Source organism: Oryctolagus cuniculus, chromosome 1 (genome assembly GCF_051225735.1).
Source record: "Oryctolagus cuniculus isolate XC-2025 breed Fujian yellow rabbit chromosome 1, ASM5122573v1, whole genome shotgun sequence".
NCBI lineage: Eukaryota > Metazoa > Chordata > Mammalia > Lagomorpha > Leporidae > Oryctolagus > Oryctolagus cuniculus.
Window position 1 is genome coordinate 83,123,495 of NC_142867.1, and position 25,277 is coordinate 83,148,771.

The 25,277-nt window shown below is 38.3% G+C and overlaps 1 pseudogene; it reads left to right on the plus strand.

The window, feature by feature from the left end:
- The window catches only part of LOC100354498 (eukaryotic translation initiation factor 5 pseudogene), a 46,457-nt pseudogene extending 36,795 nt beyond the window's left edge, over positions 1 to 9,662 (plus strand).
- Positions 9,663 to 25,277: the final 15,615 nt, after the last annotated feature.

Consider the following 25,277-nt stretch of genomic DNA (forward strand, 5'->3'; position numbering starts at 1 on the left):
TCATACAAAATTCACTTTTTGAAGTCGAAATGATGAAATATTAGCAATTTCACATTGTTTGACATCATAGTTTAATTTCCTTTTAATTGCCCTAAACACATAGAGGGTGTTTCTAAAGTATTAGGATGATCTAGGACCTACCAAATTGATTTTGCACATTCTGTTGTAGGTTATACTCTTTACAGGTATGCAAACCAACCTAGCTACAGAGCACTATGTATTCCTATTTATTTTTACTTTGATATAAATAATGTACAACCTCCCTCCATTGAGTTAAGAGTGCAGTCACAGCCTAAACTTTGTAGTAAAAAGTACACTGGGGTAGAAATCAGAGGATTTGCATTGTATTTCAGGGTTTTCCATCTCTTGGCTATGTGAGTTTGGGACAGGCATTACTGCTTACTCCCTCAGATCTCAGTAGCAGCCTGGCTATTTAAGCTCCTCAAAAAGACCTTCCCTGAATATTGGTATGTTGAAGAATGTGTAACACCTTATGCTCTGATTCCTGTATAAGGATTTGTGATACTAAAAATCATTTATTAAATGCCTGTATTTCCTACTAAAAAAGAGGTGTAAAGGTAGGGAGATCTTGTTGTTTATCTTTTCCTTCAGGTTATCTAACACCGTAGCTGATGCATACTAAGCAGCCAATGTACTACCTTGAGAAACGTGTTCATTTTTAAATAAGCAAATAAGTTAAATGAATCCAATATATCAAAGCCGCAGTTTCATCATTTGTAAAGGATATAGAATAGTGCCTGTTATGCCACCAACGAGTGCATGGTGTAGAGATGAGGTGATCAGATAGATGTGAATAACACAGAGATTACACAAGTATATTTCAAAAAATACTTAGAAAAGGAATTGGAAGATACATTTATTTTGTTGCTAAAATTTAAAAGTCTATAAAGATATGAGATTATCAAAAATTCATGAAAAATCAGAATTATAAAAAAACTATGTATAGACATAAACTATTTTCAACCAATATAAACATCCTTTAATCTAATGCTTCCACAAATTTTTGGAAGTACCCTGTTATATTTAATCCATCAATTATGGGACTCTTCTGAAAATCTAAGAGAGATAATATATGCAGAAGTGTCTTGTTTGCTGAGTAGCTCTTTACCGGCATGATTAAATAACATCTTCCATATAAGTAAAGACTCATGTCTTGATATAAAGATTTTCTTCAGGCTTCATTTCACTATAGTGGTCTTCATGTAGTTAGCTACTTGCATGTTTGATTTTTCCAAACGTGTTATACATACCATTTCATACCAGTAGTCTCACCTCTATCCCCTTTGCTGCTTTCTCTCCTGTCATTGGGAACACATTTATATCACAAAGATATAAACTAGGGTTCAGACGGAAAAAACAGATGCCAGTCTTGCTATTTCAAATCAGAAAGGATTAATAGGAGGAATTAGAAGATTAATTAGCCATTGAGAGGGAAAATAAAGATCAGAAAAACAGACACCAAAAATCTTAGCTACCTGGAGAAACAAAGTTGGTGATCCTCAAAAATAGTTCAAGAAAGTATCACAAATGATAAGAATATCGAAAAAGCCGCCACCAAGGGTCCCAGTGGTATACAATACTTTTATAGGATCTTGGCAGGATTTGCCAGATCTTGGCATAAAATTTACTGCAAAGCTCAAAGAAGCTGCTTAAGGAACTGCCTGTAACATCCCCATAAAATTAATTCTCCTTCCACTATGTCTTCAAGCACCAGAAAGACAGGGCATGTAAGTGGATCAATCAGGGGCAAGAGAAAGATGAGCCATTTCCATTTTCATACTCCTGTTTTCAGCATCCTCTTATTTTGGCTTTGGGAGAAATGGCTTCTATACAGGTCACCAGTACAAACAGCATGTTGGAATAATACCACAGCTCTGCAAAGTGTTGTCATCACCCTGTCTGAGCTGCAATTGCATCTTCAAAAGTAATTTGGGGAGACCATCATGATGGGTCAGTGGGTTAAGCCACCTCTGCCTTCCCATATCAGAGCACCAGTTCAAGTCCTGGTTGATCCACTTTCAATCCAGTTCCCTGTTAACGTACCTGGGAAAGCAGAAAAGTATGGCTCAAATGTGTCACCCCCTGCCTCTCACGTGGGAGACCCGGATGGAGTTCCTGGTTCCTGGATTCAGATTGGCTCAGCCTTGGCTGTTGTGGCCATTTGGGGAGTGAACCAGCAGATGGAACATCGCTTTCTCTGTGTCTTTCCCTGTCTGCCACTCTTTCAAATAAATAAATCCTTTTTTAAGAAGCTTTTGGGTAAGATGATACAGATAAAACTTGTATATTATGTGAAAATCAGTCAAAATAATTTATCTGCATCTATGAGATCTATTTTATTTAGAGTGTAATGAAATGGTGACTGAAATATGCATGGTGTCACAGCTAAAACATGTGTGCAAGAGAAAAATCTATTTTCTGATTAAAATGCTATGCCAGTGTGGATTAGTTGATGTCCTTAATATTATATCTTATTTGTCATCTTGAATTTCTTTCAGCAACATTTTATAAATTACATGGAGAAAAGCTGTCCATATTTTGTGAATATTCATGCCTAAGTGTTTATTATTTTTCTTGTGCAGTTATAAATGTTATACATTTAAATTCCAAATTGTTGGGCCGGCGCCGCGGCTCACTAGGCTAATACTCCGCCTAGCGGCGCCGGCACACCGGGTTCTAGTCCCGGTCGGGGTGCTGGATTCTGTCCCGGTTGCCCCTCTTCCAGGCCAGCCCTCTGCTGTGGCCAGGGAGTGCAGTGGAGGATGGCCCAGGTGCTTGGGCCCTGCACCCCAAGGGAGACCAGGAAAAGCACCTGGCTCCTGGCTCCTGCCATCGGATCAGCGCGGTGCGCCAGCCGCAGCGCGCCGGCCGCGGCGGCCATTGGAGGGTGAACCAATGGCAAAGGAAGACCTTTCTCTCTGTCTCTCTCTCTCTCACTGTCCACTCTGCCTGTCAAAAAAAAAAAAAAATTCCAAATTGTTCACTGATAATATGTTACAGTGCACTTAGTTTTTATATATTGACCATGCATCCTGTGATCTCAATAAATACACTTGTTATTACTAAAAGTTCCTTTTGTATAATTTTTATATTGAACATATATATTCATATCATCAGTGAATAAAGAAATTCTATCTGTTTTTCTTGTCTTATTACACTGGCCATAACTGCAATACAGTATGGACTGGATACTGCAAGAGCAGGCATACTTACCACTATGATCTGAATATATGTATCCTCTTTCTAATGCAATAATATTAAGAGACAGGGCCTGTAGGAGGTGATTATATTATGAAGGCTTGACAATGAGGCTGATGCTTTTATAAGTCTTGAGGGATCTTTCTTGTTCTTCCACCAAGTAAGTATACAGATTGCATCATCAATGAAGAATGGGCACCTACCTCACCAGTCACCAAATCTGCTAGATACTTGATCTTGGGCCTCCCTGTCTCCAGAAAAGCAATAAGTTTCTATTGTTAACAAACTATCTACCTAAGGTATTTTGTTACAGAAGCCTGTCTTGTTCCTGATCTTAGAAGGAAAGCAGTCATTCTTTCACCATTAAGCATGATATTACCCAAAGTATTTTAATAAATGCTCTTTATAGACTGGAAGTTTTTGGCATTATTACATCTTGAATTTTTCCAAAAAAATATTCTGCACTTATTGTCTTTTTTTTTAATCTGTATAACTAGGCAATTGCATAATAATTACTGTAGGGATTGCTCACCTGTATGTATACCAGTGGCACATGTGTAAGAGTTGTCCAGTGCTTTTATCAGTAGTGTGAAATAAACAGGAGTTATTCATCTGACTTATTTTTATGGTTCCATGTTATCCTATTTCATATCTATAACAAAACTTCAAATACGCTACTATCAAAGAGCCAATTGTGATATGATGCAAATCCTTTCAGGGGAAAAACATAGCATGTACATGTTTCATAATTCCTTTGTTAGTCATTTTGAATATGGAAATGTTCACATACAATGGAAAAGTATTTTTTTTCTCAATTTACTCACCCTCCCTCCACATGCACATTTTTTTTTATTGCATCACTCATTATCTGGATTAAAATCCGGTTCAGAAACATTTGTTTTGTCTTAGCAAAAGCAGAACAAGGGTCCAGCCTCCAGGGAATCAAATTCCTTCCATTCTACACACATTTAACCAACCCTCCCTACACACAAGACATAGTACAGGATGTAAGTACAAGCAAGACATGTTCCCTCTCCTTAAAAACTTCGGGCATTGGGAATCATCAGTACCTTGGAGTTTGACAACTTGACCTCTCTTGGAGGACAGGAAATCTGGAATCTAACAAACATCTGATATCAGATATCTCAATATCATCATTTCACATGTTTTATGTTTGCCTTTTCAAAGACAATATTTCACATGGACACAGTGATTCCAGTAACTTCATACTCAACTTTTATCTTTGTTTCACCCATGTTAGGTAGAACAATTTGCTCTTGTTATTTAACAACTGAATAAACCAGATATAAGAAGCATTGCATTCCTTTTTTTTAAGATTTTACTTATTTATTTATTTGAGAGGTAGAGCTACAGAGAAAGAGAAGGAAACACAGAGAGAAAGGTATCCATCTGCTGGTCCAGGTCTCCCACATGGGTTCAGGGGCCCAAGTACTTGGGCCATCTACTACTGCTTTTCCAGGCCACAGCAAAGAGCTGTAACCAGAGCCCATAAGAGATGCCAGCACTGCAGACAGAGGCTTAGCCTACTATGCCACAATGCCAGACCCTGAAGTGTTATATTTCTTTAAATGGATGACAGATTATAATTGCATGATCAGGAACTATACCTAAATTCTTCAAACTTCATACTCTGTCCATTTCCTAGGAATATGACACTTAGGAATTATTTTAAATGTTTTTTTGAAATAAAAGGATGAGAGGCAAAAAAGTAGTGAAGGTGCATGCTTAGAAATACAATGGTGCCAGAAACTATGAACTTTCCAATGGAAGGTCTGGTGTAACAAAATGAGCACAAGCCATGGTGTCCAATTACTAGTTTTTTCATTTTAGAGAAGAAATGAAAGTGCTTTGAGATGCAGTTTTATAATCTGAACTATGAGGAAGAGAATGAAAGAAAACACCAGGTCTGCTCCTCATAATGATTGTTATCATGATCAAAGGACAGCCTACATGTTAAAGTATAAACATGGAAGCTAATGAGTGTGCCATCTCTAAAATGTTAGCCGTTGTACTTACGATTTGACATAGATCATGCCTGATATCAGAAATGCCAGGAACGATGAACCAATGTACAGAGATTGTCTACTGGTATTAGAGCAGGCCCTGTCCCCAGGCAAGAATATAGAAATACGGAGAGAAATGAAAATTATAGAGCAGCAGAAGAAACAAAATATGTCCTGGACTAGAATTTTAGTTCAGTTATATATTAAATTAATTCAATAAGATCATGGAAAATAGAAGATAAATTTATTTGGTGCAGAATTTTTGAAACCGATGTATACAAGGATTCTTCAAAACATTTATGAAAGTCCATATTATGAAAAGCTGAATAGATTTCCAAAAATTTTGCACCAAGATTAACTTATCATTAAATTCCATTTTCCATATATTTTATGAGGTACCTTCATATGTGATAGGTGGTCTGAAGAAAGTTCTTATACTTTCTTAAAAGTTTTTCTATCTTACTATCTTTCAAAATAGAGATGCGACATACTTTTTCAGTAATCATGTGAGGATTTAATGGAAATGTAAATAAAACTTCAAATATTGTGCCACATTGGTATTCTAAGCACATTAGCTGTATTATCCATGTTTATATCATTATATTTTTATGAAGCCCACTTGAACATCTGCTACATTCCAGTTTCATTTGGGCACTGGGACACCGGCCCTTTCTTTCCCCTGCTGTTTATGTTAGTATTATAATTCCAAGGGGTGGCATCATGGCCTGTGATACCTGAATCCCATATAGGTGCAGGTTCAAGTCTCAGCTGTTCCACTTCCAATCTAGCTCCCTGCTAATATGCCTGAGAAAGTAGTGGAAGAGGGCCCAAATGCTAGGACTCATGCACACTTGTGGAAGACATGGAAGAAGGTAGTGACTTATGGTTTCTTCCTAGACTACGCTCGGCTGCTGTGGCTATTTGCAGAGTGAACCAGCAGATGGATAATCTCTCTTTGTCTCTCTTTCTCTCTCTATAACTCTACCTTTCACATAAATAAATATAAAATTTCTTTTTTTAAAAAACCTTATAATTCCAAAGGCTAAGAAGTCACTGTTAACTATCTTGCTTCCACAGAGTACAATGGACTCAACTCCCTCCATCTTCTTTCTTCGAAAATGTGCCAAGGATTAGCAAATCCAATGACAAAGCAAATCCAAATTTAGAAATCACAATATTATTAAAGTAAAAAAAGAGAAGTATGATAACTAATGACATATCAGAGATCTGAAGCAATAACATGATACAAGGCAGAACCTAAAGAAGACCAGACCAAGAAGATGCTAGGATCAAAAGAGAATTGAGGATGGAGGAAAATGGTTTCATTTCTCTTTGTTCATTTTTTATTCATTTAATACATATTGAGTACCTACAATTTTCCACATTCACCTTAAGGTGCTGAATCTAAGACCAGCTTATTGGAATCAGATGGTGATGCCTGAGAGGAACTTGAATTTATTGCAAGCCAAAGCTTAAAAGCAAAAGATTTCAGGTGCCATTACCAATTCTCAAAGTCATTTAGTCACCAGTATGAGCTATAATGGATTATTGATCTCATAGACTATAAAGGCTTCCTAAGATCTATCATAGGCTATTGGGTTACTCTAGCAACTGAACATGCATACTTATTTGTCTATTGTCTCCTTTCATTCTCATATATAATTCCTCTTTCTGGATGTAATGGAACATATGTGCCTGCTTCCAAAGGAAAAAAAAAAAACTTTTTTTTTTTTAGATTTCATGTTTCAAATTCCCCAAAAATAATAGCTCAAAAATGATGCTTAAATTTGAATCCCTCTAATGTTATATTCATTTATGTGTCTACTATTATTAAATCTGTTCAAAAGTAAGTGCCTGGCAAATTTCATTTTAATTTACATTCTTTTTGAAGCTATAGTACACATATGAATTAGTTATGGCATCCATAACTGTTTCATGTATTGTGTTATATTTATTGAGGTGAGTTTGTGTGTATGAGAGAGAGCAAGAGCAAGTGAGAGAGCGAGAGAGAGAGAGAGCCAGAGAGAGAAAAAATAAGTGAGAGTAATATGCGGCTGGCTTTCTGTCAGAAACATGGATTCAACTCATCTCACCCACTACCCTTCCAAAAGCAGATGGATTAGCAAGCCCGATTACAAAGCGTATCCAAATTCAGGAGGAGAAACACGATGATTAAAGTAAGAGAAGAGGGGCCAGTGCTGTGGCTCACTTGGTTAATCCTCCACCTGCGGCACTGGCATCCCATATGGGTGCTGGTTCTAGTCCCGGTTGTCCCTCTTCCAGTCCAGTTCTATGCTGTGACCCAGGAGGGCAGTGGAGGATGGTCCAAGTGCTTGGAACCCTGCACCCACATGGGAGTCCAGGAAGAAGCACCCGGCTCCTGGCTTCAGATTGGTGCAGCAAAGGCCATGGGGAGCCATTTGGGGAGTGAACCAATGGAAGGAAGACCTTTCTCTCTGTCTCTCTCTCACTGTCTACAACTCTACTTATCAAATAAAAAAAAATAAAGTAAGAGAAGAAGAGAGCCAGTTAAAACCAGAGACCAGAGGAAAGCAATATGTTAGCCAGCCGGGAGAGGTCTATATAATACATCTCATGATTGATCAAAGATAGACCCTGACTGAAAACTTACAAACCCATGAGAAATGAACCGTGTGATGTAAATGCTTGTAGTACTATCACCATATAACTGTCAAACCATCATTAATGAGTCAGAGCTAGAACATTCCAGAGGTCGCAGCTCCATGCTGCCCAACCACAGAAGTTGCTGAGACAGCCCCTCCCACAGCTCGGCAGCTGCACCTGGCGGTGCCGCTCCCTGCACTGCGCTCCTCAGCCCCAGACTCCGACTTGGGTTGTAACACGTCTGACTTCATCCCAGTCCTGCGTGAGCAGCTTTGGGTTTATGTCTTTATTTGATGAAAATGAGCTGTTGTGCAGCCATTGGTACCTGTATTGGGGACACATAGCATACAAGCAAGAAGTTTGCAGCCTCAGTGGTGAAATTTTTTCATATCAGAGGCTGAGAACTCTTTCAGTCGGTTGTCATCCCTTCTTCTCCAAACAGAAGATACCAAAGACTTACAATCAAAGATCTCTTCATCTTATTGATAAAGGCACTAATAAGCCAAAATATCTGTCAATGTCAACTGCAGCGTGTCAGACCAGTTCTATCCCTACAAGATGCCCATCTGATTGCCAAAGTTGAGGGCAAAGGAAATGGAATCAAGACAGTTATAGTCAACATGGTTGACATTGCTAAAGTGCTTAATTGGCCTCCAAAGTATCGCAGCAAATATTTGGGTGGTGAGCTGGGAGCACAGGCCAAGTTTGATGTTAAGAATGACCATTACATTGTCAATGGATCTCATGAGGTGAATAAGCTGCAAGACATGTTGGATGGATTCATTAAAAATTTTGTTCTCAGTCCTCAGTGTGAGAATCCTGAAACAGCTCTGCATGTCAATTCGAAAAAGCAAACAATAGGTAATTCTTGTAAAGCCTGTGTCTATAGAGGCATGCTTGACACACATCATAAACTCTGCACGTTCATTCTCAAAAACCCACCTGAGAATAGTGACACTGGTACAGGAAAGAAAGAAAAAGAAAAGCAAAACAGGAAAGGCAAAGACAAGGAAAATGGCTCCATATCCAGCAGTGAAACACCACCACCCACCACCACCAAATGAAATCAGTCCTCCGCCACAGGCTGTGGAAGAGGAAGAGGAGGATGACTGGGGAGAGGATACAACCGAGAAAGCTCAGAGGCGCAGAATGGATGAAATCAGTGACCATGAGAAAGTTCTGACGCTCAGTGAGGGCTTGAAGAGGACTGCAGAAGAGCAGGTCAATATCCTGCTTGATTTTGTTGAGAAAAACAAAGAAGAGGGTGTTACTGACTCATCTGACAAGGAAATTGTTGCTGAGGCAGAAAGTCTGGATGTAAAAGCTATGCATCCTCTTGTTCTGACTGAAGTTCTTTTTAATGAGATTAGAGAACAAATTAAGAAATACAGGTGCCATTTTCTAAGATTTTGTCACAACAAAAATGCTCAGCGGTGCCTTCTTTAGGATTTGGAGTGTGTGGTAGCAATGCATCAAGCTCAGCTTATCTGCAAGATTCCACACATCTTGAAGGAGATGTATGATGCAGACCTTTTAGAAGAAGAGGTCATCATCAGCTGGTCAGAAAAGGCTTCTAAGAAATACGCCTCAAAAGAACTTGCCAAAGAGATTCAAGTCAAAGCAGAACCATTTATTAAACGGTTGAAGGAGGCTGAAGGGGCGTCTTCTGGTGGTGAAGAAGATGATGAGGATGAGAACATTGAGGTGGTGAATTCAAAGACTGCCAGTGAACCCAAAGTTGAAACTATGAAGTCTGACTGCAAGGATGACAACATTGATATTGATGCCATTTAAAGGGCTGGATGCAACCTAGCTTAAGAGTGTAATGCTGCAACTTTTTCTCCATTATAAGCCAGAAGTGCAGCAGTGTATGTGCGAAAGCTAAAATAGATGTAACATCATGCTATACTTTATACTAAAAAAATCTATTACTGTGAATGATCTGTAATTAAGTCCAATGAGACATCTAGGGAGTCCATACACATCAGTGAGCAGATATAGTTTGCTAATTTTACGGCATGTTTCTTTTTGAAAAACTAGTGATGAACACGTTTGGATCACATTTATACAGTTAACAAAAATAAAGATTTGATTTTGGTCATTCTTAAGATTTTTGGCTCTGTCTGACTTTGGCTGAAGTAATTGGCTTCTTGTTATAATGTACCATAATTTAACCTGATAGGATTCTTGGAGCCTGTGATATATTGTTAGGTGCTGAGACCATAATGAGGTCTTCAGAGTGTAAGTGTGTGTATTTGTAATGACTTTGTTCAGTACTTTTAAAGTTTTACCTCTGGCCCCACAGATTGGTATTTGGCAATGTATGTTTTAGGCTGAGGTAGACTGCTAATCAAATGACAGTGCAACATCTGAGGAGCAGAAGTGACCTGAGTGTCCTATAAAAGTTAATTAACAGCAGGTTTTGAAATGTGAAATTTTGTTTTTCCAGTTTGTGTACAATTTCCCCAAATTTGTAGTCTTTGAAGTCATGTGCACTGCACATTGTATGAGCCAGGGAAATTACTACTACATTAATAAGTAAGCATTTTATGTATATGTAGTGGTTGCTTTGTACTGAAAGAAAAAACACAAATTCTGACGTGTGATTAAATAGTCAACTGATTCTATTTGGGGGAAACAGGTAAAGATGCACTTAATTGCTGGCAGAAACTGAGCATGGTTTTTTAGCTTTTACCATTATGGTTTAAATTATAACTTCAGAATTCTTAGACATACTGTATATTTTGTTTAGTGTGGTTTTTCCCTGAATACTATGGTTTGTTCTTTAATGCCTTTCCCACTTGAACCACATTGCTTATGCTTTCTAGATTTTGGCTGCTATCTTGCTAAAATAAGTGTTACTGTGTTTCAAACTTAGTTTTTGTTTTTCTGTCTTACTTTAAAAATAAGGTTAAAAGCATATTTCTAAGTCAAAGTCTCTATTTTGGTATAAGACTTGGGATTTTTTTTACTTCACATTGAATCTAGGCAGACACCTGAGAGGTCTGTGACGCTGGCTCTGTGTGCAGGTGACTGGGGCCGATGGTGGCCCCTGCAGAGTTTCAGATTTGGACTGTGAGATAATTTCTTGCCCAAGTAGCTAATATAAACTCACTTGATCCGAGTTCTGACTATATTTGAGTAATCATCTTCAAGATGGAAATTTTTTGTGTTTATTCCTTTGTTTGGAGGATTTTCACAGTGTTTCCTTATTTCCCTGTGACCCATATCACAGATTATAAGACATTAACAAATGTAGGAAAAATATTTGTTTCACATTGAAATTATACAGACATTCGATAAAATAAAACCTTGTTAGAATGATATTTTAAGGAATTGAAACCTAGCAATCTTATTTGAGAGAACTTATTTACAACTGCCTTTTATAGATTCTGGTGAGAGTGGAACAGGAACCATATAGCTGGATGGGATGTGCTGTGTCACACCAAAGAGGGGAGTTCTGCAAACTCACATGTTGTCTAGGTTTCAAATTCTGCTGTGTAGCCAGTTTGCTTTCATCGACTGAAATACCCATAGGAGATCCCAGTGACCTAAGCTAAGTTGCACTCAACAGCGTCAAGTTAATGATGTTCTGTTATAGAGTGTTCTACTTTTAACCTGAAAGAAAATATGTTTAGGGCTTCTCAACACTAAAGAAAAAATTTTTGCTTGGACTAATGTTCAGTCTGGTGCCAAATTTCCAGTGGAATTCAAATTCACATAATCTATTGAATTTTATTCATGGAGAGTATCCTAATAGAGTAATCCTTCACTTTGCTCTATTGAACTGCCTTAAAATTTCTTGTTTCAAACAGCTACATTACTTGTTTAAAACAATTAAAAATTTTTAAAAAAATCATCACTAATGGCAGATTCAATGCTTACTAAAGAGACATTTCAATAAAAGCAATACAATGTCACAGTGAACACATCTTTCCTTATCCAGAGGATAAATAAGGTGACAAATTCACCTTAGTGAAGTCACGATTAAATGAAAGAGTAGAGACAGGTAGGTAGGTAGATAGATCAGGCTCTTAAAAAAATTCATGAAAATTATGTAAGTTGTGGATTTCAAGCTTTTTGTACTAAACTTATGTTTTAGTTCTGTTTCCATGAACGTTTTAAAGTTTTTCCCATATATATGTACATGTGTGTGTACCACTGTGTGTGTATGTACATATATATATATATGTATGTGTATATATATATACACATATATAATTTCTCTCACTATGCCTCATGCAATATCCTAATAGCTCAAGATTATATGAAACCAAGTTTCAATTCATGCATGATAGTCTACAGGAGAAATATCTATGATTTCAGAATCTTGATACAAAAATAAAATCTCATTATTATAGGTATTCAAGGTGTACAATAGAAGACACAACTCCTTTTCACTGATCGACTTAAATGCCCATTGTACCTTTGTACCAGGGTATATCTAATCATTCTCACCATTCAAAGTCCTTCATAAGATCCATATTATCCATGTAGACTTTCATAACTTCTGCTCAACCTGATCAGCCATCTCTGCATTATAAGTGCCCCTACAGTTTAGGGTCATAGTGTACATTTAATTGTTTTTCAGTTTTTCATGGGAGTTACTTTAGGAAGGAGAAAATATTCTATGGGGCTCAAGATTTGTTAATGTTCATTACTCTATAGTTCCACAAGGAATGGGCCTGCAAACAAATTGGGTTGATAAGCACAACATGGGCATGAGTGTGAGAGACACACTGACTCTCTTTTTGGATGCAATGACCCTATTCTTTTGACCAAAGTCCATGTTCTGACTGTAGACTAATGAGTCATTATTTTGTTTACATAAACATGAGTTTAATTAATAGAGCATGCAGGAGAGAAGAATCCAATTGGACAAAGAATAATCATGATATTAACAATGTCTTACCACTTTTACAATTATATTCATTCTGGAGTTTAAAAACTAAGTTCACTTACATTTTTGCATTTATATACCATAAGTAATTTTTGGACTAGTTTTTTGAATCAATGTAAAACAACGGTCATGGCTGTGAGTTCTCAAGGTATATAAAAACTAGTTTGAACCTAACATTCTATATGATTTTAATTTCCTCATCTCTAAAGTAGTTATAACAGCATTCCCTTAGTTTATTATAAAAGATAATAAAGATAATGCATATAAAACAATTAATTCCTGACTTAGAGAAAGTAATCAGGAGCTGGCATTGTGGCATAGTGGGTAAATCCACAGCCTGCAACACCAAATTCCCACATGGTCATAAGTTCAAGACCTTGCTGCTCCACTTCCGATCCAGCTTCCTGCTAATGGCCTAAGAAAGCAGTGGAGGATAGTTCAAGTGCTTGGACCTCGGCTACCCAGGTGAAAGGTCTGGTTGAAACTCTTGGCTCCTGGCTTTGGCCTGGCCCAAAAAGGTGTTGCTCCCACTTGGGGAGTAATCTAGCAGATGGAAGACGTCTTTCTTTGTCTCTCCCTCTCTCTCCCTCTCCCTCTCTCTCTGTGTAACACTGCCTTTCAAATAAATAAAATAAATATTTAAAAAGTAATCAGTGAATTTTTATTATGGTTATTATTGTTTTGCTTGTATTATTGATTTATTATTATTATTATTATTATTGCCATAGTTCATGGAGGACTTACCATATGACTCACAATTTTTATAAAAGATTTACTTATTTATTTGAAAGGCAGAGTTACAGAGAGAGATACAGAGAGACAGAGAGGCAGAGACAGAGAGATAGGTCTTCCATCCAATGATTCACTCTCCAAATGGTCACATTGACTAAGATTGGGCCAGGCTGAAGCCAGGAACCAACAGCTTCATCTGGGTATTCCATGTAGGTGAAGGGGCCCAAGGACTTGGCCATCTTCCACTGGTTTCCCAGGAGCATTAGCAGGGAACTATACAGGAATTAGGACAGCCAGGATTTGAACCAACACCCAAATAGCATACTGGTGCTATCCCATTATACCTTAGTACCAGCCCTATTAGCCACAATTCACACAAACCAATTTCTACAATTAACTTAGGTGATTTTTAAAATCTACCTTCATTTATGAGGTATATTTTTTACAATACATATGCACAAGCCTCCTCCACTCATCTCAGTCACCCACTCACAGTCATTTTTTGATTTCCTCTGATCCAAATCTCTCCATTCTCAAAATCCTTAGCTCAAGAATCCTGCTTTATGATCATAGTCTCCTCTCTCCCTAGCTTGCTTGCTTCCACTTCAATCTTTTTCCCCTTCACTGTTCACAAGTAACAAAACATTCTCTGCAATATCTGCCTCTTTTCTTTCCTCCATTTATTCTTAAGTCCACTTCAATCTAATTTTCCCATCCACTGCATTGAAATGGTGTTTATTAAATTCATCAAGGAGTCAGTGTTGCTGAATTCTTAAAAAAATTTTTAGGGGGCTGGTGTTAGCCAACACCTGCAAGACTAGCATCCCTTATGTGCACTAGTTCAAGTCTGGCTGCCCCGGTCTCGATCCAGTTCCCTGCTAATGCACCTGAGAAAGTAGCAGAAGATGGATCAGGTGCTTGGGCCCCCGACCTTAGAGGAAACCCAGAAGAATCTCCTGGGTTCTGGTTTCAGCCTGGCCCAGACCTGTCTGTTCCAGCAATTTGGGGAATGAAACAGCACATGAACAATCTCTCTCTCTCTCTCTCACTCTCTCTCTTTCTCTCTCTCTCTCTTTCTAACTCTGCCTTTAAAATAAATATAATCACTAATTTTTATTATCACATTGCTTAAGCAGAGATTCTAAAAAGTTAGCATTTATTCTGAAATGTTGATGGCTATCAGATCATTTCCCTACTTTCCCATATTCCTTTCCTTCTGAGTATTACACAATTCTCTGTCCTAAGATGCTCACCTATGTACAAAACATCAATTACTATCCATAGCTAAACATTTTCCTAACCTGTATATCTAGCTCTGTCTTTTGAACCATAAACCTATATTACAACATTCTTCCTTGACTACTGGAATGCCCAGGGGCATTTCAAGTTTAACCTACTGAGAACTGAATTCATCTTAACCTTCAAACCTAGTTCCTTGGGGTCAGCACTGTGGCACAGCTGGTAAAGCTGCTGCCTGCAGTGCTGGCATACCATATGGGTGCCAGTTCAAATACCAGCTGCTCCACTTCCAACCCAGCTCTCTGCTGTTGCCTGAGAAAGTAGTGGAAGATAGCCCAAGTCCTTTGGGCCCCTGTACCCATGTGGGAGACCCAGAAGAAGATCCTGGTTCATGGCTTTGGATCAGCATAGCTCTGGCAGTTGCAGACAACTGGGGAGTAAACCAGTGAATGGAAGACCTCTCTCTGTCTTTCTCTCTGTGTTTCTCTCTGTGTGTCTCTCCCTCTCTCTCTGTGTAACTCTGACTTTCAAATAAATAAATCTTTAAAAATTATTTATTCATTATCATTTTATTATATTTATTTATTATTTATTATTATTATTTATTTGAAAGTCAGAGTTACACAGAGAGAGAGGAGAGGCAGACAAAAAGAGGTCGTCCATCCGATGGTTCACTCCCTGGTTGGCCGCAATGGCTGGAGCTGCGCTGATCTGAAGCCAGGAGCCAGGAGTTTCCTCTGGGTCTCCCATGTGGGTACAGGGGCCCAAGCACTTGGGCCATCTTCTACACCATAGCAGAGAGCTGGATTGGAAGAGGAGCAGCCGGGACTAGAACCGGCACCCATATGGGATGCTGGCGCTTCAGGCCAGGGCGTTAACGCACTGTGCCACAGCAACAGCCCCAAATAAATAAATCTAAAAAAAAAAAAAAAAAACCTGGTTCCCTTTCATTGCTTTCCATCTTAATGAATGGCAAGTCATCTATCATCCCAGTATCCAAGTCAGGTATCTGGATTTCTATAATCTTCCTTCCTTCACTAAGCCTCAGTGATATTACCTCAGTTCTCTAAATTATTCCATTCTATTTTCAAAAATACCATCATCACTTGAGCCAGCTTCTAATCTTAATTACCATCATATCTCACTGTGACTTTTTATGGATCATGTGCTTTCTCACAGTTTATTACCTAACTATAACTCCACAATCACACAAAACAGAAGTCAGATCATTTCATTATATGCTTAAAATCTTCAAAGGTCTCCCAATCCTTTTATAATAATAATAATAATAAATGTTCCTTAACATACTTTTAAGCTACCATAGAATCAGTTCTCTTCCACTGGTCTCCCCATTAAAATATTAAGAATAATTTGAGTTGAGTGTATACTAGGAGAAAAGAGAAGCAATGCTATCTTTTTTTGCCAGATACATTTTGTAAGGCCCTTGATACTTAATCCAGATTAGATGCTGGTTTAAAAAAAAAAAAAAAAAAAAAAAAAAAAAAAAAAAAAACCTCCTAAAAAGGAGGAAGAGGAGGAGAAGGAGAAAGAGAAGAGAAAGTAAGATCAGAGACTAAAACAAGGAAGAGGAGGAAGAAAAAAGGGCAGGAAGAAGATTGAGAAGTTTTTGTAGAACTCATATTTGATCTATCATTAAAAGTTTTCCATTAGAAGAAAACATGAGGTGACTATACAGAACAGAGTTTATGCAAAAGGAGGGAAGAGAAGCCATTTTGCTTTCATTTCCTGCCTTAAAATGCTTCCCTTTCCTTTTGCCCTCATTATAATGGGTCTTGAAAATCATCATTTTTTAGCACTGCAAACTAAACAAGCTATTGGCATTTCTAATACAAAAAGGTGTCATAATTTCATGCTTTTGCAAACACACACTGTGAGCAATCAAGGGAAAAAGGAAATTAAAAACTAATTCTGCTGTTTATTCTGCTCATTTATTTTATCAGTCATCTCAGGCTCACTCTGAATAACAATCAACAGAGTTTGATAGACACACCTAGGGGAGGCCAGACATCTTCTCTCAAAATCTCCAGAAAGCTGCAAAGGCAAGGCAAATAACAATGCATCAGGGAGGTGTCTCTAATTATGCAATCAAAAGTATCAGCATTTACAGTTACAGTCAATGTAAAACATCTAAAATCAGAAATTGAAGTGGAATATCAGTAATTAAAAAACTGGAGTGCTTGTTTGTAAAACAGTGCAGTCTTATCTGTGGCGCTATCTATGCCCCAGACACTATTCTAGGCTCTAGCCCCCTGGCCACCATTGCTGGAAGCCAGGTGACCACATGGCCCAACCACAGGTGTCAGCTCCAGCCCCACCCTAATGGGATTCACTGCTTCTACTTCCCTGCCCGTCCCCCACCCTGCAAAGGTTTAACAAGACCTGTTCCTGAATATGTGTTCTCTCTTGACCTGTCTCTCTTATGCTCTCCTCCTCTCTCTTACCCTCTTGCCCTCTCCCCACCCCTCAGCCTGTCGGGTTTCCCCCACCCAACAGTAAACCTTTCCTCTAACTCCAGTGTTTGGTGTGTTTTGTGGCATCCTTACAATATAATTCCCAGAAAAATATGGACTTAGGAAAATTGCTACCAATGACTAAAAGTACTCTGTCTCCATCTGGCTACATTTTCACAATCCCTTCTTGAATGTTGGTGGTTGTGAGTTCTTCCAGTTTTTGATGTAAATTCCACTGATGATTCAGCAACATTAAAGAAATGATTCATAAAGCATAAAACCAAATTATCCAATAGAGAAGAGTCTGTCGTTCACTACTGCTGATACCCTTAAGAATGTGGGGTGTGGACTGGACAGGATGGGAGTCATTAGCTTGAACTATACTTAAACATTAAGAACTCTGTGTATAATTACAAGCTTGGTGGTAGCTAACTTTCTTTGAAGCCATGAGAAAATGAGAGCCCAGCAGATTGCATAAATGAATGCTACTGAGCTACATGGATTGCTTCTAATATTTTCAGCAGACAGTAAAAATTATTAGCAGTTTAATATACTTCTAATATTTTAGTGGCCAATCATAATTATTAATGTATAGCTTATAGCTTTCTTTATTTCTTAATAATTGTTGTTAGGCAATCAATTAATTGGTATTTATTAAGGATCTATTGTAAGCTAGATTTCCTAGAAACAAACTCTGTGATGGATATTTGCTATGTGAGTTTACTGAAGAACCACATCTGCGGTAGTGTGATGGAAACAGGATTGAACAAAAGGAGAAAGCTGAAATGCAATGAAGTCATAACTAATAGCTGATTATAGATTATACAGATAGCTCTAAAACTGGAGAAACCTTCAGATTAAGGGAAGAAAACATGACATTTTGTGTCTCTCCCTGCCTCTCACCATCCCTAATTGACCAGTGTGTAGATTCAGTGACAGAATTTCCAAAATAGTGATTCACGTACATAGTATTGACAGTCTGAGTGCCACAACACAACATCCACTAAAAAATGTATCATGTTTCTGTTGTACGAACTCTGTAGCAGTAATAGAAGAGTATCTACATCACAGCTAACAATCTCACATGTATCCTTTGTGTCGTATCCTGGTATCCTGGTCCAAACATTCTTAAGTATATGAAGATGTTCCAGAACAAAGAAAATCATTCTCTCTTCTGTATTTCCTCATCACTACACTCATAGATTTATAGTAATATATGCTGAATGGAATTCAATACTCTTGTTTTCTGATCTGTGTCAATTCCAAACTGTTTCTTGAGAGCTGGCTTTAATTAATTTATTTTTTAAATATTTATTTATTTATTTGAAAGGCAGAAAGAGAGAGAAAGAGAGATATCTTCCTTTTACAAGTTCGTACCCCAAATGGCTGCAATAGCCAAACCAAAGCCAGGATCCAAGAATTTAATCTTGGTCTCTCACAAGGGCAGCAGGAACATATGTACTCGGGCCATTTTCTACTGCCTTCCCAGGTGCATTATGAGGAAACTAGATCAGAAGTAGAGCAGTCAGGATTAGAACCAGTATGCTGGCCAGAGCCGCGGCTCCATAGGGTAATCCTCCGCCTTGTGGTGCCAGCACACCGGGTTCTAGTGCCGGTCGGAGTGCCGGATTCTGTCCCGATTGCCCCTCTTCCAGTCCAGCTCTCTGCTGTGGCCAGGGAGTGCAGTGGAGGATGGCTCAAGTGCTTGGGCCCTGCACCCACATGGGAGACCAGGAGAAGCACCTGGCTCCCGGCTTCGGATGAGAACGGTGCGCCGGCCAGAGCACACTGGCCGCAGCAGCCATTGGAGGGTGAACCAACGGTAAAGGAAGACCTTTTTCTCTCACTGTCCACTCTGCCTGTCAAAAAAAAATTTTTTTTTAATTTAAAAAAAAGAAAGAACCTGCCGGCGGCGCCATAGCTCAATAAGCTAATCCTCCGCCTTGCGGCGCCGGCACACTGGGTTCTAGTCCCAGTTGGGGCACCGGATTCTGTCCCGGTTGCCCCTCTTCCAGGCCAGCTCTCTGCTGTGGCCCAGGAGTGCAGTGGAGGATGGCCCAAGTGCTTGGGCCCTGCACCCCATGGGAGACCAGGAAAAGCACCTGGCTCCTGGCTTCGGATCAGCACAGTGTGCCAGCCGAGCGCGCTGGCCGCAGCGGCCATTGTAGGGTGAACCAACGGCAAAGGAAGACCTTTCTCTCTGTCTCTCTCTCTCTCACTGTCCACTCTGCCTGTCAAAAATAAAAATTAAATTAAAAAAAAAAGAAAGAACCAGTATGTTGATATGGGATGCTGATGTCAGAATCCACAGCCTAACCCATTGTTCAAAATACTGCCCACAGGCTGGTTGTAATTTAAATGTCATTTTCCAAACAATTATCTCAATAATATCATGCTCATTTCCCTAGTTAGCATTTATCCTGACCCGTAATTTTAGGTTTCTCTCGTGTCAAACAATTAGAAAAAACATTGTTTTATGTTTTCATGTAAGTAAGAATAATCATACATATATGGAAGATGGTTTTATACTTGGACTGTGACAAGTAATATGTAGAATCCTGTTCACATGTTTTTTTTTTATTTTTTTATTTATTTATTTTTTTGACAGTTAGAGTGGACAGTGAGAGAGAGAGACAGAGAGAAAGGTCTTCCTTTGCCATTGGTTCACCCTCCAATGGCCGCCACGGCCGGCGTGCTGTGGCCGGCGCACCACGCTGATCCGAAGGCAGGAGCCAGGTGCTTTTCCTGGTCTCCCATGGGGTGCAGGGTCCAAGCACTTGGGCCATCCTCCACTGCACTCCCTGGCCACAGCAGAGAGCTGGCCTGGAAGAGGGGCAACCGGGACAGAATCCGGTGCCCCAACTGGGACTAGAACCCGGTGTGCTGGCGCCGCAAGGCGGAAGATTAGCCTAGTCAGCTGTGGCGCCGGCCAGAATCCTGTTCATATGTTTTAATCATGTTGAGGAAACGTCATTGTGGCACAGCACCTTAAACTGCCATTTGTGATGCTAGTTCATATCCCACCTACTCTGTTTCTGATCTAGCTTCCTGCTAATGTGTATGGGAAGGCAGTGAATGATGATCCAACTGTAATCCATGTGAGAGACTTTAATGGAATTTCTTACTCCTGGCTTCAGCCCAGCCCAGTCCTAATTACTGTGGCCATCTGGGGAGTGAATCAATGGATTGAAGCTCGCTCTCACTTGCTCTCTCTCTCTCTCTCTCCTTGTGTGTGTGTGTGTGTGTGTGTGTGTGTCTTTCACTCTGTCACTCTTCCTTTCATAGGAATAAATAAATGAATCTTTAAAAAATAATCCTGAAATTGTAACAATTCTGGTGTTTTTCATTCAACTTTATGAACAACAATCTTATACTTTTTTCTATTTAAAAACCTCAATTTGAGGTACATACTTCATGGGAACATTTTATAACACTAGCAGCTCAGTAAAAGTTATATTTTACTTTATTACCCAATGCATCTGTTTGTAAAATAAGGTAAATCAACAATTTGCGTGATTTTATGGTCTACCTAATCTAGAAAAATACATTGCCTTGAATATGTTTATTGACTAATTAGAGACTTAAGTAATATAATAGAACAAGGTATATACTAAATAATCAATTATATAGAAATAGCAAAGAAATTTTGGCTATAAAACTGTATTACTCATTTACTGGTAGGTACCAATTGACTATCATCCATAGAAATAGGTACCTTGGTTCTGTTAAATTTCTATTAAATAAATAGAAATTCTATCCATTTTTAGTCAATGATATGTTTTCTCAAGTCATTTGTCTTGATTTCCAATTAATACACCTTTAAATTATGAATATTGGGGAACATGATTGCCAGATTTCCTGGATTTCTACAATTCAATATTAATTTCCTGTAATCTGAATTCAAAGAGCCAATAAAACACTAATTTTTTTCAAAGAAAAATCAGTAAAATTCATAGATGTATAAGAATTTTTTCTTCTAAGTCTTGGCTATCTTATAGGCAATTTTGTCTGTTGCTATTCATAGGAAATAAGACTATACTTTCATGGACAATTTCTTAAGTTTGCTATGCACAGGAAATCAAAAAATATAAACTGAAGATAGGTATGAATATTTAGAGAGAATAAAATGTAAGATTTATTTTAGCAGCAGATTCTGACTTCTTTGTCTCTCACTCTTGTACAGTTTGGCTGCAGAAGCTTTCCCCATAGTATTTAATTCTCCTGCAGATAAATTAACTTGCTTAATTATTAAATACACCCTCTACAATTGCCAAGGGCAGTAGAGGAAGATACAGAATGTAATATGGGATGGTGTCAAGAAAAAATTGACTTAATAATTAAAATGTTTGGACTTACATTGTAAGAGAAAAGAAGTATTGTATTAGAAAAAGAAGTATCAAGGCCGGCACCGCAGCTCACTAGGCTAATCCTCCATCTGCGGTGCCAGCACCCCAGGTTCTAGTCCTGGTAGGGGCGTCGGATTCTGTCCCAGTTGCTCCTCTTCCAATCCAGCTCTCTGCTGTGGCCCGGGAAGGTAGTGGAGGATGGCCCAAGTGCTTGGGCCCTGCACCTGCATGGGAGACCAGGAGGAAGCACCTGGCTCCTGGTTCCTGGCTTCAGATCGTGGCTGCCATTTGGGGGGGTGAGCCAATGGAAAAAGGAAGACCTTTCACTCTGTCTCTCTCTCACTGTCTAACTCTGCCTGTCAAAAAAAAAAAAAAAAAAAAAAAAAAAAGAAGGAAAAGGAAAAGAAGTAGCCATTGTCTCCATTTTCTACAGTTTCCTTCCTTTTGTGCACAATGGCTAGTGGTTCTTAAAACCCAGACAGAATTCAATCTAGTGTTGAGCCCTTCAAAGTCCTAAGGCTAATCTAAGAACCAACTCCTTCCAACGTGGCATCTTTTATAAACCAAGTCCTAAATTCTAACCAGGACTCCATGATCTATAGTTTTGGTATAGTCTTTTACCAAACCTTTTGCAAACAAAGTAGAAACTCAGAGAGAGGGCCAAGGTGTGGAGAGCCCAAGGCATAGAAATACAATGAAAAAGGCTAATGTCCTCATGAGGTTGGCTGATAGAGAGATCCCGAAACACAAATATAGGAACCATCTGTTAAAAATGTACTCTTGATGAGTCATAAACCTCTAGGACCTTTCAAAGCCTTTACTACATTCAGTACATCTGCAATCACACCAGTTATTGGGTGCTCAGAAAAGGAAGCAGACTCCTGCAAACCCTGACCACTAGTAGTCAAATGGAAGCCAAATAATAAGGCAAGTTATTAAGTAACTCCCCTCAGGGAGCAGCACAAAAAAAGAAAGAAAAAAGACTGGACAGAGCTATTTTCTTCAACACTCTAAACAAATCTTGCAAGTTCTGACAACTTGGCCAGAATTTGATATTTCCAGAGGGACAGCCACTTCAATAAAGGTCATGTTAAGGGAAACAAGAGAAATTCTTTTTTCTAAAAGTGGTACCATTCAAGCTTTCTGGAACCACTAGCTTCTTATAATGAGTATTTACTATGTGTGAAGGTGTTGGCAAATCTCAGGTAATATCAGATTTAATCACTTAAAAAAACTCTTTAAAGTGCATGATATTATTCCACTTTATAGATCAGAAAACTGGATATCACAGATACTATCACAGTAGTTTCTAGAAGTTCACAAAGTCAGTGTAGGTAAAGCTCTAAATCCCAAACTAGAATCTGTAAAACAGGGTGATTTGCAGGAATAACAGGACACTCAGCAGATACTTTGCTCCTTGTGTCTTAAACAAAGAAAAGGAAAACAATAAGAGCCACTTGGAATTTAAACAGAAAGCTTCAAATGGGTCCATAATTCATATACTTAATGATTCCTAGACTCAAATGACCACGTTCCACATATATAATTCAGGAAATCAAGTTTCCTAAGCAGATTACATTAGGAAGCCTCCAGCAGATCCTGAAAGTTAGTGAATTCAAAAGAAAGAGCAGCCAATGCTCTTGGTTGGGTACAACACTGCTCTTGGTTACGTACAACTCCTATTTGAAATAAATTTTAAAAATGTATATAGGGAATAAATGAAATATATTCCCTTACATAAATAAATTTTTAAAAAGAATTTAATTTCCACAGCGTTAATGTCAATGCAAGAATACCCCATTAAATGCAATTCGATGAATCTAAAATTGTCTTGAAGGAAAAATGAAACTCATTGAAAATAAATTATCTTGCTTCTTTTCTCAGCACATATGATATCATATATTTACTCATACACACATACACATCCTCTAATATGACCCTATGTCTCCAAGAAGAGCCAACAGAGCATTATAAACAGGTAAGATTAATTTAACCCTATCTTTTCTATATTGCTAACTTGCTTTTTCTGATTCCCAATATGTACATTAATTCTTAATAGAAAAATTAGAACATCTGTTCCAAAATTTAGCTAAACTTCAGCAAAATTCTTCTTTCTCAGACTTGACCCCTTGATCCTTCCTTAGTCTATATTCTAAATTTACAGTTAGAAAAAGAAGCAGAAGGTATTGTTGATATAAAGTAGGGAAGTGTTGTGCCTTGATAAGTCTCAATAAATAAAATTGTTATCTCCAGGAGCCAAAATAGGACTAAAATGCCACCCTTTAGTATTATTTTTAGATTTTCTGAGGCAACATGAAAAGGAATGGTACACAGTTGGAGATGTAACAGGAACGTAATTAACACTATAGGTGTGCAGAGTATTGTCAACCTAGATATGTATCAATACTGATAAAGAAATAAAGTTACAAATTTAAAAATACACCAGATAAATATACCAAAAGTATTTGCAACACTGGAAGTGTTACAATATATGTCAAAGAGAAGTCTCATTCTCTTTGCAGTTCTGTTCAATGTTTTATGTTCCCATCTTTTCAGCTTCCTCTTCTTTTGGCGATTTTTAAGTCATGTGTCTGTAGATGTAAAGGGAAAGCTTACATAAATGCAATCTCTGCACTGACATTTTTACAATTTGTCCACAGTGAAGTCAGCGTCTTGTGAATATGATACAATTCCATTGCTGTGCAACTTTTAAAGATCTTGTAGAAGAGAAAGGTTAGGTGTTTAGCCTACTAGACATTTTTGTATATTTCTTATTTTGCCTTAAATTCCAACATCCCAATTAGACCAAAGATGAGCAAAAAAAGAATCGCATGCCCTTTTTTGAAACACTAGGATCTGATTTTAAATAATGAAATAATGATTTTTTTAGCTATTGGGTGAAATTTCCATTTAGGAAATATTGGAAGTCAATTTCTACAACATTAAGTACAGCACAAGAATGTCTGATTAAATGAGATCCTTCAATACAATCCCATCAAGATTGCATGTACCAATGCCATCTAACTAGTCCAAGTGATCAATTTCAATTCACAATTGATCACACTGATAGGTCTAAGAGTCAAAGGGATCACACAAACAAGACTAGTGTCTGCGAATACTAACTGATAGAATAAAAAAGGGAGAGAACGATACAACATGGGAAGTAGGATACACAGCAGACTCATAGAATGGCAGATGTCCTAAACAGAACTCTGGCCTCAGAATCAGCACTTAAGGCACTCGGAACTGGCTGAAGAGCCCATGAGAGTATTTTAGGCGTGGAAAGCCAAGACACTCTGGCAAAAAAAAAAAAAAAAAAAAAAAAAAAAAAAAAAAAAAAAAAGAAAGGTCTCTGCGAGTGAGATCCCAGTAGAAAGAACACGACATCAAAGAAGGAGGTACCTTTCTCTGAAGGCAGGAGAGAACTTCCACTTTGACTATGACCTTGTCTAAATAAGATCGAAGTCAGCGAACTCAAGAGGCTTCCATAGCCTTGGAAACTCATGACTAGAGCCTAGGGAGATTTTTGACGCCATAAACAAAGAGTGTCAATTTGTTAAGTCAACAACAGGAGTCACTGTGCACTTACTCCTTATGTGGGATCTCTGTCCTTAATGTGTTGTCCAATGTGAAGTAATGCTATAACTAGTACTCAAACAGTATTTTACACTTTATGTTCTGTGTGGGTGCAAACTGATGAAATCTTTACTTAATATATACT